This window comes from Phoca vitulina, unplaced genomic scaffold (assembly GCF_004348235.1).
Source record: "Phoca vitulina isolate PV1807 unplaced genomic scaffold, GSC_HSeal_1.0 scaffold8, whole genome shotgun sequence".
NCBI classification, from domain to species: domain Eukaryota; kingdom Metazoa; phylum Chordata; class Mammalia; order Carnivora; family Phocidae; genus Phoca; species Phoca vitulina.
The window spans coordinates 37491623-37513486 of record NW_022589711.1 but is presented as its reverse complement, the minus strand read 5'-3'; the positions used below and the strand labels follow the sequence as shown (position 1 = coordinate 37513486).

The window sequence follows — 21864 nt, the reverse complement described above, 5'->3', positions numbered from 1 at the left end:
GAATACCCAACTTTTACATCAACATGGATGGGACTGGAGGAGATTATGCTAAGCGAAATAAGTCAAGCGGAGAAAGTCAATTATCATATGGTTTCACTTATTTGTGGAACTTAAGGAATAACATGGAGGGCATTAGGAGAAGGAAGGGAAAAATGGGGGGGGGGAATTGGAGGGAGAGATGAACCATGAGAGACTATGGACCTGAGAAACAAACAGGCTTCTAGAGGGGAGGGGGGAGGGGGGGTTGGTTAGCCCGGTGATGGGTATTAAGGAGGGCACGTACTGCATGGAGCACTGGGTGTTATACGAAAACAATGGATCGTGGATCACTACATCAAAAACTAATGATGTATTGTATGGTGACTAACGTACCATAATAAAATTAAAAAAAAAAAAGTGTCCAACTCTTGATTTCAGCTCAGGTCATGATCTCAGGGTTGTGAGATCGAGCCCCACACTGGGCTCTGCATGTGGTGGGGAGTCTGCTTGAGGATTCTCCCCCTTTCACTCTCTCTCTTTCTCAAATAAATAAGTAAGTCTTTTTAAATAAAGAAGACAAAATTGAGACATAGGAGGATATTAAATGATTTGTAGCATATCACATAGCAAGGTCACAGGAAAGCTGATAAGATCTTGGACTCCTTCACTCTGTGTACTAGCCATGACTAGTTCTCTGACCAGAAACATTTTTCTCCTTCAGGGAATCCCAATTTTCACATTTGTAGAGGTTGGAGATTTTCACTGAGAAAGCAATGCCTCAAGGGACTAGGAACTTTTAAAAAAACTCAAGGTTTTTAACCTCAACCTAGTACAGCCAAATATATTGATCAACATTTAACAATTTCAGAATGTTAGAATTCTAAAATTCTTGCTTAGACAGAAATCTAAATTTGAAACTGAAAGTAAATCATCTTTCCCCTCCTTCATTATTTAGTTATCACTTAGTAAAACATTTAGGTATTAGGTATTTATATATGTATGCAAAAATGCATAAGTTTGTAAATTATAAAATATATGGGATTTATTTGGGGAAAGGTTATGAAAAATAGCATCTACTTTGAGATGTTTCTGTAATAACTTCCAGTTGTCATCATTTTTGACCAAAAGATTAAATTTCTGATATGAGACTAAAGACTCAAGCAGTTAGTAAGGAAGCAGGGACCCAACCAGACCAAAATTTTACTAAGTCATTGCTACCAATCTAGAGAAAGAGCACGTGAAGTAGTTTTCCATACTTTAACTTTCTACCAATTGGGATTTCCAGTTGAGAAATGAGCAGATTCTAAAAAGCTCTGGCTGCCCAGGTTAGTATGGCGCAGGCAGTCCCTATGCTCACCAACTCATCTGCTAGTTTTCCCGTACAAACCTGATCTCAGCCAGAGGCCATAGGCTAAGGACCAATAATGCAGGATCTAAGCAGTCCCTTATCCCAAAGAAATCCCCAAAGGAGAAACTTTACATATACATGTAAGTGAGAGCCTTCGTGAAGCCCCTCCAATGACTCCTCCATGAAGAAATGCTCCATGTCACCTAGAAACAGCTTTATCACCATCAATAAATATGTGTTCCAATAATATTTGCTCCAATAGGGCAGGAACTGGAGATGGCTGGACTTAATCAAGGTCCAAGAGAGAAGAAAGTATGTGGAGAGGGCATCAGAGTCCTTGGAGTTGGAGAATGCTGATAGTTATCTGAGGAGAGCGAATGGTTGTGCTGAGTGCTGGCTTCCCCGGTGAATGCCAAATAGGGTTTTCCATCTCCATGAAATAAAATGTAATATTGTATTAATCACTTGGAAAAGTAAGAATTTTTTTCTATTGTTAACTGGTAAGCTCCCATGTCATCTATTTTTCTGTCAGCTGTTTTCTTAAATATAACCATTCAGCTCTATTATAAACATTCTCAAAGGAAATTCTGCCAGATTACCAACTCTGATTTGCATTAGCTAAGACTTATTTACATTTATTGTCTAAGGCAGGCTTAGATAATGTATGTGTTATTTGGTCCAGAAATAGTAAATCTTAGTTGTATCTGATAAGCTTTAACTCTGGATACTTGAAATGCCATATATTGTACACCTATTCAGAGCTAGTTTCTATGCTAGGTACCTTAATGTAAATTATCTCCTTTAATTTTCCCCAGCAAACCATTTTAGAGGTGAGAAAATTGAGCCTCAGAGAACCTAAATAATTTGGGAGGATGTACTGCTAGTAAGTGGCCAAGCTAGGACTCAAAGTCCTCTCCCCTCTTTTTAAGCCACTCACTCAATCTGCTTCTAAAAATGGGGAAGATTCTGAATTACCTTCTATGAGTCTATGGCGTTTTAATAAGGAGAAGGGGGATGCCAAAGCATATGGTTTTATGGTGCTAGTTTTTATCACACAAAACTTGCCTGATTCAAGCTTGTTGTCAGTTAATCTCTCAGTGCAGCCTATGAGCCTGTTGATACCATAAACACTATTATTTAAGTCTTATTTTGTGAGACATGCCTCACAGTAGATACAGTTTAATTCTCAAATTAACCTCAAAACCACCTTAATTTTGCTAGATTAAAAATAATAACCTAAGCCTACATGTGACTATGTAACTATAAGGTAATGGAACTGATTTTTGGTGGGCATTATTGGCACTGGTCTGATAATTTAGAATGAATCCACATAGTGCATATCCAGATTCACTACCGATGAGTTTCATAATCTGTTAAATGGAGATGATACTAGTACCTAGTTCATAATATCACTGTGAAGATTAAATGAGATAATATATATAAAATTCTTAGATCAGTTCCTAACAAATAATAAGCACTCAGTGAGTAATGACTATTACCATATGTGAACATTACAGAAATAAAAACCAAACAATTACTGGTAGGTACTTAATACATAGCAAGTGCTCAATAAATATGTATTGAATGGATCAATACATTGTATCAGTTCTTCAAACCGGCTATGTGTTACTTATCTATGGTAAATGCAGTATTCGGTCTCACGCTGTTGAATTTAATACAAAATAAGATGTTCAGTGTCATTAAGAATTATACACAATTTGCAGGAGCATTTATTGATTCTGAAAGAGCCTTTTTGGGGGGTTGAGGGTATCATTTATTTTCCTCAAGATTTTCACCCTTAGTTTTTGTGACTAGAGTTATATGTGTGACCACTAAATGGATATAGATTTTCCCCTTCCTTAATGGTCATGTAGATATGATTTATCTTATGGTACAATGGAAACAGAAGCTGTACAAGTATGTACAGTAAAAGAAGATAAATGGCCTGGAAGGAACAAAAAGGCAATGTGTGTCACAAATGCTTCCCACTTGTCTGGCCCAACTGAAACTCACTGAAAGTAACACAGTGAAAGTAAGAAAGACATATATTGTCACTGTTTGTTCCAGTTCTGGAGATGCTGTGTACTTTTCTGATGACGTCCAGATATTATAGTTTGGGGGAGCATTTTTTTTTTCTTAGGAAATTTATTTTGAAATCCTGAAATGTTTGCCGTTATGGATCTGAAATTGTCATGCTTTAAATACCACAGTTTCTAACTGGTCATCTAATTCCAGTAAGAGTTTTAGAAAGGGTTTGAATGTTGCCTCTCCCTAGAATATTCTTCCTACCAATGATATTCCCACTCTACCTTTAGAAGTAGTCCAAGTAGCTCTGCCTCCTACTTTTATGCATATTTGTGTCATTGCTCTTGCTATATAGTATTCTTGTGTTTTCTGCTTAGATATGTTTTTTTCTCCTTTAGAGTCTAGTGACTAAATTGTGAGCTTCTTGAAGACAAGGGCTGTGTGTTTGTTTTTAATCTCTGGATACCCAGTATTACTTAGTGGTTCCTAGAATAAAGTGGGTATTCAATAAATATGTATCCAATAAATTAATGAACTTGCAATCATACACACATACACACATTAGATCAGGGTCATGAATAAAATTTCCTATGTGTATTTCTCAACTGCTTATGAATGTTTTAACTTGCTTATGAACAGATTGGTATGTTTCTGAGTTCTCTAATCACATTGAGGGGAATTTTCTAATCTTTGAAAAAAACCTGTTTTTACCTGTTCATACTCTTTGTTTTTACTCTGAGCATTTCTTTTGCACGTGGACTGAAGCGTGCTGTCAAGTACTGATTACTTGGTTGAACCACACAGACAGTGTTACGAATCTTTATTTTTATTTGCACGCTGTTTGGTGGTGGTGTTCAAGCACATTACCTGTATGTTTAGAAAAAAAAATACATGGATTGTGTCATTTCACTGGAGAAGTCTTACTTCCATAAAAAATTCTCAGCATTTAATACAGTGGTTGGCGTATAGTTGGGATTCAGTAAATGTTTGTGGAATGCATGGACAAATCAGCAATTATTATTAACTGTTTTGAGGATGAGGTATGAGATTTCTTTTAAAAAGACGAAATGAAATGCCCAGCAGGATAAGAGTGAATAAGAGTGAATCTGACACTCATAATTCTTACCTCTGTGTTTCTAGACTGTTACGCAGGCTCACTGAGAAGTGCCTTATATGTCTGATTTCTCAACTTCACCCTGCAGTAAACTTTTGCAATCTGGAGGCTAGAGACCTCTTTTGTAAATGTTGTCTGCCCGAACTGCGTTGGCACCAAGGAGGCCTTAGCAGATAAAGTGGAGGAACATATGGCTCCCATCTGAATACAAATTGGTGGACATAACATGGTAATTCAGCTGAGATGTCCTCTATACTGTAAACTGAAAGAGTATGATTAGAGGTGTTTATAAACGGCGTCTGATTTTCCCCCACACACCCCTCCCCACCCCCTTCCACTGTAGTTTTATCGGCCTGAATCATAGCCATCCAGCGTCCCAGTCTCACTGTGTTATTTGTTAAAATGGCCAGCATGAGGAATTATTAATTAAAGCTAACAAATCACCCTGACGAGCTGTGCCCTGGCATGGCTGAAGGTTGATTGGTGAAAGTGTTCTCCTTTGGAGAAAAGACTTTTTGTGCTCGTGACGCAGTCAGGGACGGATTATTGAATATGCAAGTTAGAAGAAAAATCACAGGACAAGCAAATTGAGTATTTACTGGCAAATAATTGCTCTCTTAAGCTGTGGCTCTCTTCCTAAATTCTTAACATTCCCGAGGGTTAGAAAGAAACACAGAAAAATGCATCGGTACAGAGTACATTTCAAAAAAAATACATAGACTGATGTTTCAGACTTGTGCAGGTAAGTGTGATTGTGTGTGCATGGAAAGTGAAAGAACAAGGGAATGCAAGGGAACGATGGGGGGGAGTTTTTAATCTGGTGGGTTTTTGAAAATCAATTTGTTGTTTATTGAAATACTGCTTGGCGTATTTCTAAGTTGACTGAGAATTTAGTTTCAGTGCTGCATTTACTGTGAAAGTTAGAGAAACGAGAGAGGGTTTTCTCAGAGTTACTTCATGTCTTTATTAGCAGAAGGATATGTTAATGTTTTGCCCCAATAAGAGTTATAAATTTTGCTCGGATATTTGTGGATATATGTATACAATTACCTCCTGAGTTAGGGTTCTTTAGTTATTCTCAACATTTAAATATGACCTGTTTTAACAGTGCCCCAAACACATTTGGGTACAACTATTGCATTTATTTTTCCAAGTAAACTCGGTTTTCCATTTGCACCAAGCTAGTCCTTGTTCAGAATTTCGAAAGGGACATTACAGTTCTGAAGTAGTTACTTAAACTTCAGGCTTCTATAATAACAAAAGTGTCCTTATTATCAATCGTATGGTCTTTTTATCTGAAATGTTGATCAGATTACTGAGTGTTGTGGACATTGTGAAGTAAGTGAGAGTAGTTTAGAGGCTTTTTCAAAACCAAACTTAAACACATCAAAATGTTAAGTGTGGAAATAAAGGCTCATTCTATGTATAAAATATAGACATTAAGAAACAGAGATGCCCTCCTAAGTATAGCTAGGTTATGTGAACAGCATTATCAAAACATGCATATCCACTGAGGATGAATTTCATATTCTGAAAACCTAGAAAATTTGCTTTCATTGACAACAAGCTGTTTTTGAAATGAGAATAATTGGCTGGCGAAATAGCATTTTAGGGTTATAATAACTATGAATAACATGGATTTAAAACAAAGGCATAAACATAATTTAAACTAAATTAGCTGATTAATAATTTCAAAGTGCTTTAACAATAAAACATCTACATGATAGTAATAATAGTCAGAATAATAATAAAAATGGAAAATCTGGCAATCACCCAGAAATTAGATCAGGTGACTCTCATAAAGTTTTAGAGAATCAGACATTTAAAATATAAATATATAAAACTTATATTTTGCCTTCTAATCTATTCCTTGAACCATGCAATATTGTGCTGGTCAGGATTTTTCTTTACTATATCCTATTTTATTAAAAAGCATAGTTTGTCTTAGTATGTAGAATAAAGCTCATAAGAAAGTTTAGAAAAAATATTTTTTAAGGTTTAATTCCCACTGGATAATATTCTGTTCTCGGTTTTCCTCCTTAAAGTTTCTTGTGACTATTTGAGGGCACAGTTTGGTCCATTATTTTGAAATAGCAAAGGGGGCATTTAAAGCATATGTTCAGAGACTAAACCATCTGCCGGTTTTATTATGAATACCACAGAATTATGAGGACTTGGAAAGGCTCAAAAATTGAGCCAGAGTTCCATGCAAGATTAAAAAAACAAAAACAAAAATACAGCACTTTGATTTTAAAAAGTGTTTTGCAATCACTTACTTTTGCTAAGTATTTTCTTTAGTCTTCTATTGGAGAATAGTATCATTACACCCTTTTGATATATGAGGAATGCATGGCAAAATATAGTTGAGTGACATGAACCTATGGAAAGGTAATGGTAATATTTTCTCTCTGATTTAACCCATTAAATTTAAGTGCCTTTTGGAATTTGGGGTAGACTTGTCAATAGTGAAACTCTCAGTGAATTGGAGAAACATAAAATGGTGACCGCTGGAACAAAAATGAAGTCCAGCTGCTAGCTTCTGGACTGTCTACAAGTGAGTTGCAAGAGAGATGCAGAGGTCAGACTGAAGAGCAATTCCGTAATCCAATTGTGATGTAATGGAAGTATGAATCAACTATTGGTTGCCCATGCTGGGGGGAGCCCATTCCCCCCAAAATGAGCATAATTTGACATTATTCCAGGGTAGTACTATATTCTTTTGGTGTCTGGAAGGATATGAGATCTAGAAATTAATACAAGAACAAAAATTACATTTAAATCCCAAACATAATAGTATTTCAGTCCAGAGCCATCACATAAAGACAAATCAAGATGAGTAGCATCGTTAAGATGTCTAGTGCCCAGTTAGAGTTCTCTTAACTTTGCCTAAATTTTACTAAAATCAGTCTGAGACTAGCTGGATCATTATTAGAGGAAGTGCAAAAAATAGACTACTCCAACTTGAGGATGAGCTTTCAGAGTTGAGATGACTTATCCTTCTTTGTTGCTTTAATGAAAATTATTTAATTAAAAGAGAATAATAATGGAGGCAAAGGACTGAGGTGTTTGGTTTGAAGAGTCTAGGTAAAATGTGTGTGTAAAATACATACAAGGAAACACATTATTGCATGTATACATGTATAATTTCTTAAAAGAAAAATGTTTTCAGAATTGTGCACTTTGTTAGACTGATTAAGTCTAGGACTGTTTCTTATACAGTCAGGCTAAAGACTGAACACACATGTTTTAACATAGCTGTAGCTGGCTTTCGGTACTTGAAGGATGTCAGATGTAATGATCTGGTGCTGAGAATACCTATGTTGAATTTCATATGGATTTTCTCTTAAAGGTATTTTAATTTTGTGCCTCCCTAAGTTGCAATCCTGCAAGTAATCAAGTGAATCTATTAGCCCAAAGACTACAAAATGTCTCCATTATTTCAGGAGGTTAGTTTTTATTTTATACTTTGGGTGAGTTTGATATATATAACTAAAAGACACACACACACACACACACACACACTTTTTGTTTTGTTTTCTTCATTTCTTTCTGCCACCTTGTTCCAATGAGGGAATTAAAATGGCTGACAAAGGAAACAAAACAGCACAATGAAATACATGAATTAGAAGTAGATAAGAAAAATAAACAAAATAAAACAAAACCATAAACGAGGGCAAGGACATAAAAGTGGATTCAGGAGTAAAGTCAGCATACAAATTACATTCAGTGAAGTGTTATACATTTGCCTTTAAACTTCCTTGCAGCCAAGACAAAGAGAAAACCATGACAAGTCATGCAATTTACAACATTCATAAGAATAATAAAATAATTTCCATCATTCATTACTAAAGCTCTTAAAAAATGACAAACTCTGAGTTTTTAGAGAGCTCAGTGGTAAGACAACTCCCATTGAAAATAATTAGAGGCTGCAGAGACCTAAAGGTCAGGGCAGAAGCAGAAGCCGTACCTTCCCTGGGACATGTGTGGAGGAGTAGACTAATCTCCTTTCAATCCCAGGGGATAAGTTTCAGGGGGTTGGGCGAGGAGCTACAATTAGTGCAATGATGTTATCAAGACCAAGATCTTATGGCAAATTAGGCATTAAAGAGGAAATTTTTAAAATCATTTCATATAAATATATATGTATATATTTTAAGAGTAAGCCAACGATTTAGAAGGCATCCGCATTTATAAAAACCATTAAAACGCATTTTACCAAGTAAACCTCTTGAATCAACATTGCTTCCCTGAGTCGATCATGAAACATTGCTGCACTGCTGCCATTCTTCTACTTTTACTTTAAGCGCCCTGCCAGTCTTTGTCAAGTTTTAAAAAAGAACCCTTTCTAGCTTAAAATGTAATGTTCCTTGCCCTTGCCTCCTCCCTTGGTTCATTTTCAAAAGTCTTAGCAAACTGCCTGGTCTTTTCACAGGTAAATTTGATGGTTGAGTCACATTGAATAGGCTAGTTTTTTCTCCATATTGAAAAGGTGAAGCATAAGGATTTTTTTTTCGCATTATCTTTGTAACCCATTCCATAGTAAGTTGTCCAAAGACTACCTGTATCAGGATTTCCTAGGCTGCTTGTCAAAATGAAGATTCCTGGGCCTCATTCCAGAATTTCTGAATTAGAAGCTCTGAGGAGGGAGTCTGGGGATCTAGAATTTAGAAAGCTACCCAGCTTAATAATGCACACTCAAGTTTGAAACTTGAAAACTCAAGTTTCAAGATTTTTGACTTTAAAATTTCTGGTATATGACATAAAATGGTAGGATTTCCATACCACAGTTTATGAGAGTTTATTATATTAACACTAAGACACTAGTGTTCAGTAATACGTGAAGATAAAACTGGAAAGATCAAGCTTAGAAAAACTCTGCTTTTGTTTGACCCTTTAAATCATATCTCAGCATTGTATAAAACATTCTTTAATTTTTTTTAGCTATCATTTATTGAAAACTACTATATACTAAGTCATATGTTGAGTCTGGGTACTAGAGAGACAAAGATGAATAGGAACGAGACAGTCGGTTGTCTGAAAAAACTCAAAATCTAGGATAATTTATTAGAATATTATCTTCTCCATACTAGGGAATTGCCACATAATCTCCTCTTGAGTAAAACTCAAGATTTTCATTGTATTATATCAGTATAAGTATACATTTGCTAATAGTAATTTCACATAGTAGGATCCTGCTACAATTTGGAAGCTGCAAAACATAAGTAAACCTTGTAGGGTCCTTCATCTTCCCTCTCAACAGGAGACTGTATCCCCCAAGTCTGGGATGGGAGGCATCACTGGGACCTTCTAATTCCATTTCTACTATCATCACCCAGTGATTTGTTACCACTATCCTCTTTGAGGATACCTGATAATAGGAAAACTTCTGTATCTCTTTCCATTGCCCCTCCAGAGGCTCAGCTGACTTGTAGGAAATACTGGAGTCTGTATGACAGCAGCCTCCATAGTTGGCAGGTAGGGCAAAATATAGAGACTCTCAAGCTGCTCTCAGCTAGTACTCAGTAGTGCTAGGAATGGGGTATCAGTAGGCTAGCAGGGACATATTGTGCATGAAGGAATTTGGTAGTTGGTCTGAGGAACAGGATGAGAGCTTGCAGTTTCACTGCTGATTCATGTTTTTCTGGAAAAGTACTGAAAACACCCACCCCTTTTATTATTTCCAGAACAATATGAGAAATACTGTGAGAACTTATATATCTTTTTCTTCCTTTTTTAAAAAACATATACTTCTTGAATATTTAGTGCCATGTTCTCTTCTAGGAACTCGAGATACAGTGGTGAATAAAATAAAGTTTATACTGTCATGAAGTTTATATTAGGGTATATAGTATATTAGGGATAGAGAGTAAAATTACTAAACGTAAAATGTTAAGTAATATAAAGATTAAAATATGCTCCATTTTTGGAGCACTGGGTGTTATACGCAAACAATGAATCATGGAACACTACATCAAAAACTAATGATGTAATGTATGGTGATTAACATAACGTAATAAAAAAAAGGTCAAATTAGAAACTAAAAAAAAATATGCTCCATTTTTGAGACATTGCCTACTGCATTCACCATGACTTCCAATTATATTCATGATATTTCATAATGTGTTTGTATGAATGTGAGTGTGTGTGTGTGCGCGCATGTGCATGTGTGCCTACCTTAATGCATTCATAAACTTCTCTGGGAACAAACCAGTCAGTTCAGGATATTCCTGAATATTGTTGTGGGAAGCACTTTTTAATGGAGACCTGCACATAATGTAAAGGGAGAAACAAGACACATGCAAGGACCAAAAAGTGTGCAGTCAACCACACGATCATTCTTTTTCAATTTTTTGCTTGTTTGTGTGTGCCTGCATGCATGTGTGTGTGTATGTGTGTTCTGAGTTGTTCGTTTTTAATGAACTAAATGCAAGTCACTCTAGATGCCCAGGGGTCTAAGAGGTAAATAAATTATGGATTCAGTCTTCATGGGACTAAAGGTAGAGGTGACAAACAATTAATAGTAGTATAAGGCTTTCATAAAATTCTATGGAGGACGGAGTAAAGAGTACCGTCCCTGAATAGATCAGAGAGTAGAGCAACTAGAAAGATTTCCCAGAGGGAATCATTATTTAACTGAGACTAACAACCTAATAGTAGAACAAAACACAAAGAATTTTTTAAAGTGAAGTTCTAATTTTTCACTTGCTCACCTAAGTACCATATGCCCTTGGTGAAAATATTTTAGACAATTGGACAACATATTTTCTTTAAAAGACGGTGGGAAGGGAAATCACCTATTAACTCAGCACTTAGAGAAACCATTGTTAACATTCATCAGATACTTTTTTGAACATGTATTAAGTTCTAGGGTTATGCCAACCAGCCACTGTCTTCTCAGAAGGGAGCATTTTAATTAGCAGGCAATATGAATAGCAGCAACTCAAATTTTAACTCCTGTTAGCTGTCTTCAGATTTGAGCTTACAAACCAGCTGGGTCCCTGTTCTAGTTGATGTAGACAGAAGAGCACAAATGCAGTATTCTTGGGCACACACATCATAGCACCTGCTATTTCGCACACCTAATATAGGTGTGAGAGACAAACTCACTGGGTTCAAAGTTTGGCTCTGCTTCTTCTCCATCTGTGTGATCTTGGGCAGGTTATTTGACCTCTGTGTGTCTCAGTGCCCTCTCTGTTAAATTAGATTATTAATAGTATATACCTCATGAGATATTTTGAGAAATGAATAAAATAATGCATGTAAAGTGTTAATCACAGTACTTGGCACATAGTAAAGTATTCAACAAATGGTATCATTATTATGATGCTAATTACTATTATTATTATTATTATTATTACTATTACAGTTATTTTCATTACCAAGGAAACTTGCCAAAAATATATTTTGTCCAGTGCAATTCCATTATCACTACTGACAAAACAATTCAAAACACATTTCCTACTGGGGGTAGGTCAAGATATCATCTTTGTGACACACATTAAGAATCAGGGTTTATAGCTGAAAATTATAATATAATTTAACTCAGTAGATAAATGACATTACGCAGACTAATTTTCTGTTTCTAGGTAGAAATGATGTTTAAATCTGCCTTAAATGACCTTCATGTTACAGATTTTGTTTCAACAATTTGTGACTAACTAGGTTTGTTTTATTAAAAGGAACTTTTAAGTCTAAAGCTCATGTTTTTCACATGGTTCTACATTTCTTTAGACCATCAGTGACTGAAAAGGATAAGAAACACAATTTTAGCTAAAGAGTCATCTACAGGAAGGAAAAGATTCTACATCGTAGATCTGTATTTTAACATGATAGCAAACAAAGATATCTAGCCTAGCATGTGCCACATAGTAGGTGCTTAAAGAATGTTTTAAATTGAATTACATTTAAAAAGAAAAGGCATGTGAACATCATTATAGATATTCTGTGGAAGTGTAAATGATTTTAAGAGAATGATGACACAGTGAATAACATTGTATGAGAACAAAGCAGTTGTGTGAAATCCTGACAACACATTATGGTAACTTTCTAAAACTGTAGGCTTGCCTGTAGGCAGAACTACATGGTGAAAAGAACATAGATTCTGTAGTTGCACAGCCATGTTTGTGGTTATCACCTCCCCATTCAAATCATATACTCATGGATATGCTATTTCTTGTGCCTAAGACCTCAAATGGAAAATGGAGCAATAATGGCCTCATTACGCAGTATGTGTGTACAGCACCTGTAAGAGTTCTTGGAACATAATAAATACTCAATAGATGATATCCATTAATGACAGCAATAAAAACAAGATGACATAAGAGCCCTGGGTGCAATGAATATAAACTCACCATATGTGTGTGTGTGTGTGTGTGTGTGTGTGTGTATGTAATATGAATTATATATATGTAATTCATCTTCATTAATATAAAAATACTAATACTTAAAGTTGTCTTGCTTAATGTTTGACACACAGTAGGAACTCTGTGAGTAAACTTCACCTGTTTAAATGCCTTCATGCAAAGATTTGCTTTAGCTATTCTAGTTAAGTGAAAATAGAATTCAAATATCTGAAACTAACTTTATCTTTTGAAAAAAAAATGACAATAAAAGCGAAAGCAACCAAAGGATGTGTTACTAAAATAATCAAATAATTTGGACTTGATGCAAATAAAGATCAGGGATAACACTCCACTTCAAGTAGAAGAAAAAGTGAATTAACATGAGAAACTCTTAGGTGACCCCTAATTTGAATAGTATTAATTGGAAGTATTTTAAAGATCAAAAGGCTATTATTGCTCATTGCAGTGGTAGCTACATATGGAAAATGGCTGCAGAGATTCACAATACAAAAATAGTTCATTGCTAAATTCGAAATTCTGTTAATGTCACAAACAGTGGGATGTGAAACACAAATGAATTGTGATGACAGTTGAGTCCCAAGCTGCCTATTTTTTTCCCTCTGAGCTGCCCATATTTGGTTTTATATTTTCCTCAGTCCTGATTTAACCCATCAATATTTGTATTTTCTGAAGCTAGCACCACCTTGGAACATCCACTTAAGGATTTTGTTCCTAAATGCTTCTCAATTGCTAGGACTTTGCTCTCACTGCTTTTCTTCCCACAGGTATGTATTCTTGAATCCTTATCTCTCACCTCAGAGTCGGAGTTTCGATCACTTCTTAACAGTCTTCTAGGACTCAATATTGCTCGTTACTCCTCCATTTCTCGCAAGTGTTTCAAGTGTCATTCCATTCTTCTTCATCTGCAGGGCAGATTTCTTCTCCATGTTACTTTGACTTGGGGGCACTTCCTGTCATCCTAATCATCTGCATTCATTTCCTACCATGCTTTTAAGAAACCTGGTTTTCTAAGTGTCACTCTTATCTTTTATGGTTGAAGGTCTCTATGATCCCAGATTTGGGGGAACAAAACCAGATGCACTATTTTATGAACTGAATAAAGCCCTCTTTTAAAGGCAGCAATTCCATATAACCATAAGTTAGCTTGACTTTTGGGAAATGTCATTAAAAAAATCTCTAAAGAGTATTGTTAAAATGACCAAATTATTTCAGCTTAATGGATTTTGTAGCATGGACAGCAGATCTACCTCCCAGAGCAATAGTCCTGGCTAAATATGTTTTATCTGGATTTTACTTCAGGCAATGATTTGGTTGCCTTTTATTGAGTGACCTCTCAAACCAAACATTTTACATTTAATTCTTAAAATAATCCTGTGAGATAGGTACCATTATCTTTACTTAATAGATAAGAAAACTTTGACCTAGAGAGGTTAAATGACTTGTTAAAGGGTGGAAATAGGATACAAACTCAAGGTTCTAAGACTCTAAAACCCATCTTTTCTCCATTACCGAATGCTTGTGCCTGGTTTTATGTTTACCTAATTGGTAGTGGGAAAGAAATTTGTAGTATAATTTGATTGGGAGCATGGCCAATTTCATCAAAGCAAACAAAGTGATGATGAGATTTTACTGTGTTATCATTTTAATAGAAATATGAACCCAGGGCTATGGATTCACAGGATCCCCAGAAGGGTGAAGCACACGAGTCCAGGCAGCTTTCTTTACTGCCTCCTTTGGTTTTAGGAGACAGATTGTTACTAGTTCTCATAGACCAAGGGGTTTGACTTCCCATGAAAGGCCTTCCATGTCTTGTCCTCATCTTTTTCTCCAAAATAAAAATCTGCTGATTCTTCCCAACAATTGTATTCTGTAGACCCTTTTCCCACCAACTTTCTGGAAGGATTAGTAGTAGTAATAGTAGTAGTACTAGTAGTATTTAGTATTTTTATAAAGCAAACATTTAAAATATTTTTAATCCATTCATCACCATTCTATATGTTTCTCTCATGAGGCATTAATATCACTTTACTTTTAGATGCCTTTTACAATTTACAGCTTGGAAAATATATACAAAAAAACCGCACGTTGTTTTTTCCTTAGGTTCATTGAAAATAGAGATATATAATTTAGCCATGGTTTCCACATACAGTAAAGCAGTGGTAGGACTACCCTTCAGATTGAGAATCTTTATTTTCCAGGGTAGTACTCAGGCCTGATTTTCTGTTCCTTTCTTTTTTTAAGATTTTATTTATTCATTTATTTTAGAGAGAGAGAGAGTAAGAGAGAGAAAGTAGGAGGAGGGGAAGAGGGGGAAGGAGAGGGACAAGCAGACTGCCTGCTGAGCATGAGCCTGCTCCTGGGCTCCATCTCACAGGACCCTGAGATCAGGACCTGAGCCAAAGCCAAGAGTCAGAGGCTTAACCTGAGCTACCCAGGCGCCCGGTAGACCTAATTTTCTAATTTGTGCTTGTGCAGTCGGACCACTGAGTACCAGTTTGCACTCTAAGCCCCAAAACCTTGCTTTAAGCAGGAACTTGGGGCTTAGTAAAGATTGGCTGAGTTTATCACTTTACCACAACCATTTACTTCATCTGGGTCAGATCTTCTAAGAGGAGCTCCTAAAATTTCCCTAGAATTTAGAGTGATGTTTTAGCTGAAAGAAAGAAAGAAGGAAAGAAAGAAAGAAAAGAAAAAGAAAAGAAAGAAACTACACACACACACACAAAAATGGAATCATCTTTCTTCAAATACTTCCCTGAAAAGAAAAATAGGCAAACTTTATTATACGATGTTGAGTTTTGGATTACACATCCATGAGGTTTTTCCTGGGCTGTATCTCTCATGTTCACCTTTCCTCCAGTGGCAGTGAATGTTTCAGTGTCCTTCTCTCAAATTTGAGCCATTGTCAATTTTGATTTGTGTCTTCACTATTAATTATTACTCTAAATTTAAAATGAGTTAGATGTTTCATTCTTTCACTTTTTGAATATTTAGGAAGTTTTATTATGTGTTTGTCAATACTCACTGTAAAACTTGGCCCCAAATCCTGGTTTTTTAAACAAATATTTCCATTTTCTATAAATCTGAATACCGTTGCTTATTTTCACCCTTTCTCTTAGTCCCCAAATTCTTCAACTTTTATTCTTCTCTGGAAAGCATTGAGTCCTGGTTAAGTGAAAATTAAGAGTTTTAGAAGATGAGCATAAGAAAGAGCTATTTTCAGTTGTTTTCAAAATGGGCTTCCTGTCATGCTGTTTGTATCATTTTCACAAATGTGATACTGCATGGATATTACATAGACATAAGGCATATTCAGAGGTATCCATTACTAAAAATATGGAGGAAAATCCCACATATAGATGTCCTCCCCCCACAATGAATTTTGAGCATAAGAAAATACCTTTTCAACAGTGGGGTATCATGTTGTGCTTGGTGAACTCTAGCATTTGTATCCCTTGGTTTTCATGTTTGTGAAAAATCTTGAAGACTTATGACCTCTTTTTCCTTTTAGCTGCACAGTCTCAATATAATACATTTTGAGATTCAGTATGGTTATAATCCCAATCATACCACATTTAAAAGCAAAGTTCTAGACCGTGTTTCTCTGCCAGCATGACTCCTCAAAGAAAACGAAACCAGCCCTAACAAAACCCTCCTTAAAACAGAGTAAAATGGGGCTTACAAGAGCTGTTTTGAAAAATGGTTTGAACAGTGACTAACAACCAATTTTTCAGACACCATTGTAGCCATTTCAGGCTGTAGAGTGGACAGTCCACGGGGGGAAATCAATAAAGGGAGAAGATCTCTGTCACAGAAAAAAAAACAAACAAAAAAACCCTAAAAACACCGTTAAGACCGATTCACTCTCTATGAGTCTATTATTGCATTCCACTAAAAGGTGTTGAAAAAAAATCAGCCAACTTCTACTAAAACGAAGTGTCCAGACAAGCAAGTCTGTAAATAATTAAAAGAATAAACTGAGTAGAAAAAAGGAATGGGGGTGGGGTGGGGAGGAGATAAAGTACTTAAAATGTTGAATGTACCAAAGAGCAGAAAAACTCAGGGAGAGAAAGAACTTGTTCTTCAAAAAAAGATACTTTCATCCTTCACCAGTAACGCAGAATTGATAGTCTGATAATAGAAGCCCTTTGGGTAAGGTTGGTGGGAAGAACACTGTCTTCAAAAAAGCTTCACTAAGGTATTCAGTTGCCCAGGGCAATCTGATCAGAGTGTCCTTGCTTCTAGAGTTGAGTAAAATAAATCAGGATGAACAACATATGGTTTAATAGTTAACTTTTAGAACAAGGGACAGAAAGATGCTTTTATGCCACAGTCCCAGCATTCGTTCCAATCTCATTACTAAAGTCTGTTCTGAGAGCATTTACAGCTTTCCGGAGAGTCTGACTTTGGCTGAATCCTGAAGATAGAAATATAACCTTAATGACCTCCTTGTCCTGGAATCTCCCTTAAGGCAGGTGAATCTTTGTGATAAAACATGCTCTAGGTTCCCAAGTATTCGTATTAATATCATTATTAATAATATTATTACTCCTTTCTTATGTTGGTAATTATCTCTCCATTTTCCTATTCTATTCTAGAAATAAGCGAAAGTTTTGTGAATATGCAGAGTTGCTTTCTCTAAATTTCTCTGAGAAAGTTTATGTGTCTTCTTCCAAGTTGGAAATTTGAGATATTTTGAAATATAGCTGTATGTGCAACTCCAATCCTGCTTTTTAAAACCAGAGACAGAAAAGATTTTAGAAACAATCTTTTATTTGACAAAGGGAGAGGACAAAGGAAGGGAGAGAATTGTATTTTTTGGATGATTAAGTTTTCACTGCTCGGTGTTGTTTGGCTAGTGGTGTTTTTATCAAGGTCTCTGCTTTCTCAGAATCCTAATCAGACTCTGCCCCTATGACTAAGAGAACCTCCCCAACTCTTAGCATCTTCTCCATGTCTTCCAAAGTAGAATAACCATGGGCTAGGATTTAATATACCTAATGAATGGGCCTTGGGTTATGAACAAGTACTAAGGGAAAATAACGTGAAAATTGAAGGCAAATTTATGATAAGCACTGAGATTGGGAAACTGTTGAAAAAATCTGGTAGGGAATTGCTGTTAGTGATAGAGCTAAGAACTAAACAGCAATAATAACAACAAACAAAAACCCATACTTGTCACTCCCCTCTCCCCAATTCCATTTAAAAAGAACCACCTCTATAACAACAGCCCAGCAAAGAGAGAGCACAGTTCTGTAATTTTGCTGCGTGACCACCGTGGATACTCTGCCATACAGTAACAGAGTTACTTATCCCTCATGTTTCTCAAAGATCACCTTTGTGCATGTCTCCAAAGCTGTCCTGCCAGTGTTACTATTCCCTCCTCTCTTCTTCTTTCCATGTGAGAAAAGAGGCTCTTTCTCGAACCTCTTTAACACATTCACCATTTCATTAGGACAGATGGGTGTTTATATATGATGTCTTTAAAGTGGTGAGATAGCGAGAAGAGATTTTGAACAATATTTTACCAGTATTATGGAAAAATTAGCAACCATATATTCCATATACACATGCAAAAGCTGCATAAAATGCAAATTCTAGTCATGTCTGATCTCTTCTGCATTTATATAGTGACTATTGCTGTGGCATTTAGGCACTTTATGTTATTTCCTCTTATTATTATTTACCACCTGATCATTGCAAAGTGCTTTTAACAATCAGAGAATTTCATTAACAACCCATTCGCTCTCTCTTTGTTTTTCTGCACCCTTGCATGTGAAAGTATCTTGCATCTTAGTAGCTGTATCAGATAAATTATAGTAAAAAGATAGAGTGCTGCTGACAGAAGCATGGGGGAGAAAACCATCCCCAGGCATCTCCTAAAATCCAGTTTATGTTTTATAGTACCCAAATAATAACATTATAGAAATAACTATAGAAATTATAGAAACATTACAGAGTTGAACCCAGCCACTAGCTGTGCACTTTTATTTATCATGGTTTCCACCACTGTAATGATCAGAAATAAGAGGTGAGCAAGGCGAGTAAGGTCTGCATTTCACACATGCAGGGGTCTGGGCAATTGCACCTTCTCACTGTAGAAAGCTGATGACTTCTTACTGCTTCTTGACCTGCCTCTAGCCCAGAATCATACAAGTCAATCTGTTTTAAAATTCGAAAAGGTACTGTTAAAAATATTTTTAAGCTAAGAAGATCAAGATTTGTTTATAAAAGGTTCATTGTGATTATAGATGAAAGTGCGTGGTTGGTACCTTAACAGTTTGATTGAATTAAAATCAAGTTCACTCTGGGGTTTCCTTCTCAGTTCTACTCCTTGCTTTCTCTTTGACTCCAAGCTAATTGCATAACCTCTGGTTGACTTGCTCCTCGTCTACACATTCAAAGTGAAATTCAGAAGTGAGGTTATTAATCTAACTAATGTAGGCTATAACATTATTTCTCTAAGTATTTCTGTGAAAGAATTGGAGATTTCTGACTTAAGCAGACAGTAATAAAAACTAACAGTTTTATGCACAATCTCCTCTTATCCTTAGACAACAGCCCTATGGAAGTGGATGCAACAGAATCACTTGGAGGCTTGTTAAAACACAGACTGCTGGGCCCCCCTCCTAGAGTTTCTGATTCTGAGTCTAGGGTAGGGACTGATGATTTGCATTTCTAACAAGTTCCCAGATGATGCTGGTGGGAACCACACTTTTAAAATCACTACACTAAGAGAGATGTAGCTTACGTACAGAAAAGGAAATCGAGGCCGAGTGGTCTCAAGTCCTGGCAGTAAAGTGACAGAGTACAGTCAAAAACCTAGGACCCCTGACTTGAAATATTTTTTTTTTTGAAATCTTACTATCTTTCTACTACACACATTTTTCTTTACTTCTACTACTTTTATGTTTTGAATGACTTTCAGTTGCCTTGAGATCCTGAGTGAAATAGCTTTGTAAAGGGATGGTAATTGGATCTTTTCCCCTTGGATCTAGTAGCTATTCTTACTGGATTTGTGAAAAGAGAGGAGGAGGCCATTCCAAATTTTAGTGACTTGCTTTGGTATGAAGGGCTTTTAAGACCAGCCTATACTTCCCTTTTGGGGGATAAGTGTAATAAACTTGAGTCTTCTTTGTGTTCATTCATCATAGCCCATAGTTAGATATGAACAGGTTCTCTTTGGTGGACTTATGACCATATTGTGCTGTGACAATGCTTTGTAAAAATTTCTGCCTGTATATTACTTCTTCAGATAGTCATGATGAACGAATGTGGCGAGGAATACATGGTGAGGCAGGGGAAGAGCCATGGCAAGGAGATTGAGGACACTGTTTCCAGTGCAACCTCATCCTGGCATGGGTCTACTTATCTTCACGGGGAGCAGGACAGCACAGCGCAGTGGTTCGTAATCCAGCCTGCACATTACAGTCATCTAGGGGAGCTCTAAAACAAGCACCCATGTCTGGGCCCCATGTGCAAGAAATTCTGATAAATTGTTCTGGGGGTAGAGCCTGAGCATCAGAAGTTTTAAAAAGCTTCCCAGAGGATTCTAATATGTAATCTGGGCTAAAAACTAGTGGCCTAGTGCTTAAGAGCCTGGATTTTGGAATCAGAGGGATCTGAATCCATATCTTGGTGCTTCTACGTAGTTACTCTGCAAACTTGAACAAGTTATTTAATCTCTGCCAGCTTTAGTTTTCTTGTCTGTAAAATACAAATAATAACACTTGCTTTGTAAGATATTTGTGAGCATTAAATGAGATGGTACATTGAAATGTTTGACATAGTTCCTGGCTTGTGGTAAGGACTCTAGTTACATGTTAGTTGCTTTTAATGTTATAATGTGCTTTGATTTCCTTATCCATACAGTGAAGGGGCATTTTAACTTATGAAATGAAGGACAGGTATTTTAGGATTCTCTATTTAGATGCTTGTCTGTCACCTTATCCACAGTATCCTGCTCCTTTCCATCTTACCCTTTTGTTCCCTAAATATACATGTTTTGTAAGGTGCAGTCTTTGACAGACTCAACCTTTATTACTATATTTTACCAACTATTACTAATCTGTCCTCCTCCTTCCTATCAATACTAAAAACTTGAAAAATAAGACAAATCCACTGAAATTCCCATATGGGGTAATAGAGGTATGATGTATGGTTGACAAATAGGTTTAAGAAACAAATGGCAAAACTTTGTGAACATGTACAAAAACATGGCCTTCCAGTTGATCACTCTGTTTTCTGCCATCACCCACTCGAGGAGTTTAATCATTGGTAGCTTTTGTCACAGAGGAGGAAGGGTACTCACACCCCACTTCTTAAAGATTGCAGTTGCAATTCCCTTCATTTCCCCTGATTTCTTCCCGTAAGTCCAAAAGAAGCCTTAATACACAGATGAGTAGTGACAGTTTCTAAAGGCAGCCATGGTTTTTCTAAGCCTGTTTGCTTGTCTTTACCTGTGTTGACTAGGTTATACATTTCACATCATTTTATACCACCAATTCAAAAAATTAAATCCCTTTTGAAAAAAACTCCCCTTGTTTCTCCCTTAAAATATACAAATTATGTTTTTGGATGGACAGAGAGGAATTATTTGACTGTCCAATAAACAGATGGTTCCATTTTCCTTGACTCAACTCACAGCACACATTAGTCAGGTCACATGCCTATTTGGGAATTTTTGTAGCACTAGGTCACTTGCCGAGCTTTGGGGCACATAAAAGACTATTTGCCTGGCTTTTAAGTTTGTGGATCTTACGCTGTGCCTGGCATGGAGATAGGAAGGACATTTTTTTCCATTAAGCTTTTTCACTGTGTTTTGAAAGGAAAAGTTGAAATAGAGTCCCTACTGAGATTTTAACATGTTCCATGGTGGTAACCATAGGAAATAAGGAAACAGAAAATTTTTGGACAGAAGGAAGCCAAGGAGTCCATCTCAGCCTGTCCTCACCTCTCAGATACCAGTTGGATTCTACAATATTATTTTTATCTAGGTGTATATCTAATGCTTTGTGTTTCTATAGCTTGCTTTC

The 21864-nt window shown here is 36.3% G+C and overlaps 1 protein-coding gene across 14 annotated transcripts in view; it reads left to right on the top strand.

Annotated features, from left to right (window-relative positions):
• ZBTB20 (zinc finger and BTB domain containing 20) overlaps window positions 1-21864 on the top strand; it is a 797562-nt gene that overhangs the window by 352431 nt on the left and 423267 nt on the right. For 2 of the 14 annotated variants that reach the window (XM_032406591.1, XM_032406590.1), the window contains exon 1: window positions 1018-5208. The exons of the other annotated variants lie outside the window; for them this stretch is intronic. The gene's annotated coding sequence lies outside the window, so the exon portion shown is untranslated. Of the gene's footprint in view, window positions 1-1017; window positions 5209-21864 lie in introns of those variants that run through there. 14 annotated transcript variants of the gene reach the window in all.